Here is a 6,881-nt window from a genome sequence, read left to right as displayed (position 1 = left end):
GTGACACCCCTATGCAGATAAATCACTCGTTTAGATGGACTGTCTATATACCCAACTAGGAGACAGCTGAGGGTGTTAAATCCGTCTGCAAAACTGAAGGCTTCCACATACCAAAGTAACTAAAAATCTACTTTTATACTTTCTCAGAAAAAAAGAAAATTCTGAAACAAAATCATGCAGCAAAAAACCAATGCAATGTGTAGGATTTAAGTTAGAAAATAATGTTTCTTTATACGCTTGCCAGACATAAAATAAATGAGTGACAATTGCACATAATATGAATAAAAAACCCACTAACGTAATCTCTACAGTGCATACCTAGAAAATGATGTGCATATGAATAGCTGGATAGTTTGTATATAGAAACCATAAGGAAACAATTATTACATTCTCTGATGTCCTCCTGGCCACCTACTCATATTTTGTCCGCAGCAGCCAGCAGCATGAGGAGTCCGATGGAGGCCGGGTCCCGCCGCGGTATTGGGAACAGGGTGGAGAGCGGTGCAGCGCGGCGGGGGATGGGGAGAGAGAGAGCGTCCTGACGCGCGTACAGGGAGGAGGGGGCGTGGTCAGAACAGAGGCCGCTGTATGCGCGTCAGGACGCTCTCTCTCTCTCCCCTTCCCCCGCCGCGCTGCACCGCTCTCCACCCCGTTCCCAACACCGCGGCGGGACCCGGCCTCCATCCCGGTGCCGGTATGTGTAGGGGGGGCATTCGCCCTAATCGCCCCCCGCTAAATCCGCCACTGATGATACAACATTTGTGGGTCTTATATTGGATGGAGATAAGACTATGTAACATGAAGAGGTGGATAGGTTGGTCAGTTGGGGAGAGGTAAATAGCCTATTGCTAAATCAAAAAAAGACCAAAGAAATTATTATTGACTTCAGAAAAACAAACAGATCTAACCTGTTGCCATTATCTATTGCTAATTTGGAGGTCGAAAGGGTGAAATGTTTTTAATTATTGGGCACTTATTACTGATGATTTGACCTGGAGTCCTAATGTTTTATCTATGGTTAAGAAGGCACAACAACGCGTGTATTTTTTTGAGGCAATTGAAGGCGGCTAACCTGTCTAAGATACATTTATTGAATTATTATTGTTGTGTAATTGAAAGTATTTGAACTTATTGTATTTCTGTTTGGTACGGTAATTGTACCATAGCGGATCGTAAGCTCGTGGAACGGGTGGTCGGAACAGCTGGGAATATTATTGGCACAGAATTGGCCACAGTAGAGAAGATATATATTAAGTATAGTATAAGGAAAGGAAATAGCATCTTAAAGGATTGTGAACATCCATATCACAGTCTGTTTGCTCTTCTACCTTCGAAAAGGCGTTTCCGCTGCATTGAATGCAGAACCTCACGGTTCAGAAACATTTTTTTCCATCAATTATAGTAAGGATGAACCTGATTTGGGAGTTCTAATACTTATTCTGTTTCTGACTGATATGCATATGTGGTTGCGTTGGAGGAAATTTTGTTGTTCTGTACAATATTTGTATTATTTGACTAATGACAAGTAATGTATTTATCTTTATCTTTATATTTTATGGGTTTGGTACATTATGCCAACATTCATAATGTTGCCATGAGAATATCGACATGGCCTTGACATTGACCATGTTGACATTTGACATGAAATAATGAAATGTCAACATGATTAAAATGTTAACAATAAGTTCCTAGTGGTATAGTGGTGGCTTAAGTGGTACAGCAGGTCCAGTGGCTCCAATGGTGTCTTCCGGGTCTGGTGGCGATGTCATGATGACTTCCGGTGGTTCATGCGGCACTTCCGGTAGTGAGTATCCCTAACCACTAAAACTAAGCACCACCTAGTGCCTAACTATATGCTCCCGTCCAACAGTCTATCCTTAACCCTCCTAGTGCCTAATCCTAACCTCTCCTCCCCGCAGCCTAACCTGCCGGTCCCTACAGAATGTTGACATTTCACATATCAATTTTGTGAACATGTCAACATTCATCAGATGCAATTATGCTCAACGTTGACATTTTAACAATGTCGACATCTTTACATTTTACATTGTAGCATTGACATTAAGACCCTATTTTATAAATGGCAGTGGTATAGCTATATGTAGATTTAGATACCTCTAGTCTTATTACAGTACTGCCATATTTGATATAGCCCCAGCCCTGCTCCAAAGAAGCAAAAAAAGGTAAACCAATGAATTGGAATTGGGTGCTGAATATGGTGTGTTTTTCTAATAAGCTGCTGCCAAAGATAGTTAGGTCAGACCTAAAAACCCTATACATAACAATAAACGGGGAAAAAGGCAGCGCTAATTGAACCAGATGGATTGTCATTAAAAAATCATAAATTTAATACACAGATAAGGTATAAAAACAATGCACAATCAATCATAATGAACCTGGCCAAATTGTAACGTCCTCACCAGGGTTCCGGTGTCCTTTATGTGGAGTCCAATCCATTAATAAATAGAAGAATGTCCAGTAATAATAGTGCAAATTGAGGTCCAGTAATGGTTCAGGCAGAGGTAACGTCCATCCAATAAGTTTGGTGGACCTTTGAAAAAGCAGCAGGATTGGCTGCAAAACGCATCAGCTGTGTCTCCTAGTCACCACCAAACTTACTGGGTGGACGTTACCTGTGGTGTATATAGTTCCCATTGCTGTATATGTGTTCTGGTGGAAGGTTACAACGGATCTTATTTTGTATTTGTATTAGTTGGTATATGCCAGCCAACAAGTCCTTTACTGACATTGTGGACATTTTACAAAAGCACTTACACCCCAAACCATTAGTGATTGCTGAAAGATTCAGGTTTCACAGAAGGAATCAATCTGAAAGTGAAAGTATTTCTAAATACATTGCAGAGCTGAGGAAGTTATCTGAACACTGTGCATTTGGAGCAAGGTTATCAGATGCTCTAAGAGACCGTTTAGTTTGTGGGATGAAAAGTGCAAGTACACAAAAGAAATTGCTGGCTGAGCCTGACCTGACCTTAGAGCGAGCACTGTCCATAGCTATTTCACTGGAGACTGCAACCAAGGATGCATCAGAATTGCAGCAAAAGGCACCAGAATGTACTCCCAATCCAGTTCATTTGTATCAGAGACAGTCCTGTGTTTGCTGTGGGAAGTCCTCACATGATGCCAGTCAGTGCTGATTTAAAGACAAAGTGTGTAGAAAATGTAAGAAAAGAGGCCATATTGAAAGGGTGTGCCAGTCAGGGAAAACACCAAACCGCTCGCAAGTATCCAAAGTTCCCGGGAGAAAATATACAACATCCCAGGTACATAAAGTAGCCGACAATGAATCAGACTCTACTGATAGTACTGGTACAGAAAAAGGGTTATGCAGCCTAGAGATGCACTCTATGACGGCAAAAGAGCGTCAAGTGATTTGGGTCACTTTGGAAGTAGCAGGTATTGACTTAAAAATGGAATTAGACACAGGCTCTGCTCTGTCAGTGCTAAATGCAAGTGATTACAAATGCCTGTTTGCTGCTATTCCTTTAAAGAAAACATCCGTAACACTCCGCACATATACGGGTGAACTGGTGTCCCCATTGGGAAAAATAAAAGTTTATGTGAAATACAACGGCAATACCCATAAGCTGTATTTGTACATACTTCCACATGGTGGACCGGCATTATTGGGCCGTGAATGGATAAGGAAAATCCAACTTGACTGGCATTCCATTCACAGGCTACAATCTACTGCATCTGATGTATCCAACAATGACGCAGCTATTAAGGAACTTTGTAAATTGTTAGCTGCCGCACAACCCATTTTCCAACCAGGGATAGGCACGTTAAAGGACATTAAGGCCAGTATAGAGTTGGATCCACATGCCGTTCCAAAGTTTTGTAAAGCTCGCACAGTACCTTATGCCATCCGACCAGCGGTTGAGGAGGAACTACGGAAACTGGAAGACTCTGGTATACTCTCCCCAGTGGAATGGAGTGAATGGGCTACGGCCATAGTTCCGATAGTAAAGAAAGACAAAATGGGAAGTATCCGTATTTGCGGAGATTTCAAAATGACAATAAATCCAGTACTACGGACTGTGCTGTATCCTTTGCCTAAAATAGAGGACATCTTTGCAGCTCTCTCAGGGGGCGACCGCTTCTCCAAAATTGACCTAGCTCAAGCGTACTTGCAAATGGAAATTGAGGAGGCATCTAAGAAATATTTAACCATCAATACTCACAAAGGTTTATTAAAATATAACCGTCTGGTGTTTGGACTTTCTTCTGCCCCAGCATTATGGCAGAGAGCAATGGATCAAGTCCTACAAGGAATACCAGGTACGCAATGTTACCTGGATGATATAATTGTAACAGGCAAAGATGATGTGGACCACTTAAATAATCTGGAAAAAGTATTAACCCGACTACAGGAATATGGACTCAGAGTAAATAAAGATAAATGTGCATTTTTCCAAGAAAGCATTTCATATTGTGGACATGTGATTTATAGAGAAGGCCTGCACAAATCAAATGATAAAATTGAGGCAGTACTACAAGCACCCCAGCCACAGTCTGTGTCACAACTGAGATCTTACCTGGGCCTAGTTAATTATTATCACAAGTTCTTACCAGACCTCTCCACAGTAATACACCCGCTAAATGCTCTACTACAGAAAAATGCATGATGGAAGTGGACAAAAGACTGTGAGAAAGCATTCTCAGAAACAAAAAGAGTGATTACATCTGATAAAGTCCTTACTCATTTTGATCCGAAACTACCCATCAGGCTGGCGTGTGATGCGTCACCGTACGGCATTGGAGCAGTGTTATCACATCAACTGAGAGATGGTAGCGAGAAGCCAATAGCGTTTGCTTCACGGTCTTTGCGGAATTATCCGCAAATTGACCGAGAGGCCTTAAGTTTAGTATGGGGAGTGAAGAAATGTCATCAATTTTTGTATGGGCAAAGGTTTACATTAATTACGGATCATCAACCACTGGTATCAATTTTTAACCCCCACAAGAAGGGAGTCCCAGCCATGACTGCAGCTCGGCTTCAACGTTGGTCATTATTCCTGGGTGCTCATACATATGACATCGAGTTTAAAGGAACAAAACCACATGGCAATGCTGATGGTCTATCGCGTTCTCCCTTGCCCCAAAGTGAGGTGGACAGTGATGGAGACCCCCTGGAAGTGTATCACAATATGTTGAAGGAACAGCTACCTATTACCAATGCCACGATCAATCGGGAAATAAGGAAAGACCCGGTACTATCAAAAGTAATGGACTTAACTCTCAAAGGTTGGCCTAAACATGGCGATGCTCAATATTACGGGTTTTCGGGCAGGAGAGATCAACTTTCTGTCTGTCAAGGAACTCTATTGTGTGGGTCACGAGTGGTTATACCACCTAAACTGCGAAACAGAGTTTTGGAAAATTTGCATGAGGGTCACCTAGGCACAGTAAAAATGAAGAATCTTGCTATAAGCTATGTATGGTGGCCAGGAATCGATGGTCAAATTGAAACTTTGACAAAAGGGTGTGAAGGATGTCAAAGAGTTCAAAATGCACCACCTTTAGCCCCATTACACCCCTGGGAATGGCCTTCATCTCCATGGCAGCGGGTACATATTGACTTTGCTGGTCCATTCATGGATTGTATGTTTCTTATTGCAGTGGACGCTCATTCAAAATGGCCAGAGGTAATAAAGATGAAATCCACTACTTCTGAGAAAACAATTGCTGTGCTGCGAACCATCTTTGCTAGAAATGGTCTACCAGAGCAAGTGTGCAGTGACAATGGGCCACAGTTTGTGTCCATGGAATTCAAAAAGTTCATGCAAGACAATGGAATTAAACATTTTAGATCAGCTCCACACCATCCAGCCACTAACGGTTTGGCTGAGAGATTTGTCCAAACATTCAAAAAAGCTATCAAGTCCATGCACCATGAACATCTACCTTTGCAACACAAGATTGACAACTTCTTGTTTATATATCGTAGGACTGAGCACTCCACTACCGGTCAGCCTCCTGCGGTGCTATTTATGCAACGGAACTTATGGTCTCAGTGGGACTTGATAAAACCGGATGTAAGGCGGAAGGTACAAAACAAACAGTTTCAATCAGTTTACCAGAAACCTACTCGGTTCTTCCACATTGGCCAAGAGGTTCTGGTCCGTGATTATAGAGGAGACAAATGGCAACCGGGAATAGTTTCTTCCAAATCCGGCCCTCTGATGTACGTGATTGAAGTTGGAGGAGAATTGTGGCATCGCCACATTGATCAAATCATTGAGGCTGGGAGGCAAACTGACTGTACGTCGACAGTTGGACATAGTCAAGCCAGTGATGTGGGGGTTTATGTATACCCCTCTGGAACTGATACAGAGACTGTTCCTGACACTGTGGAGGAAATGTACCCCTCTGGATCAGATACAGAGACTGTTCCCAAACCTGTTATGGAGTCACCTGAGCATGAGGTTCCCTTAGTAACAACTGATCCTGAACCTTCTAGTGTGATTTCTGTGGAGCAGCCAGTCACTCTGGGAGTTAAACATCGGTATCCAGACAGAGTTCGTAAGGCACCTCAAAGGCTTGATTTGTAGCCTTCTGAGGTAACATATACATTGCTTAGTGCTAACATTTTCATGTCTGCATTTATCTAAGTTGGGAGGAGTGTGGTGTATATAGTTCCCATTGCTATATATGTGTTCTGGTGGAAGGTTACAACGGATCTTATTTTGTATTTGTATTAGTTGGTGTATGAATCTATTTCTGTGTTCTTTAGTTTCCTGTTCTTCTCCAGTAAAGAAGCATGCAACACTCCCTGTGTCCTGGTTACATTAAATACTCTTATTGAAATATAAGTAACAGATTTAACATTACCTATGCTTGAACTGGACCTCAGTTTGCAC

The 6,881-nt window shown here is 42.2% G+C and overlaps 1 pseudogene; it reads left to right on the top strand.

The window, feature by feature from the left end:
- The first annotated feature begins 3,356 nt into the window (after positions 1-3,356).
- Positions 3,357-6,572, top strand: LOC134958765 (uncharacterized protein K02A2.6-like; annotated as a pseudogene).
- The last annotated feature ends 309 nt before the right edge of the window (positions 6,573-6,881 follow it).

Source organism: Pseudophryne corroboree, chromosome 9 (assembly GCF_028390025.1).
Source record: "Pseudophryne corroboree isolate aPseCor3 chromosome 9, aPseCor3.hap2, whole genome shotgun sequence".
Taxonomy (NCBI): Eukaryota; Metazoa; Chordata; class Amphibia; order Anura; family Myobatrachidae; genus Pseudophryne; species Pseudophryne corroboree.
This window is presented reverse-complemented; position numbering and strand designations above follow the sequence as displayed.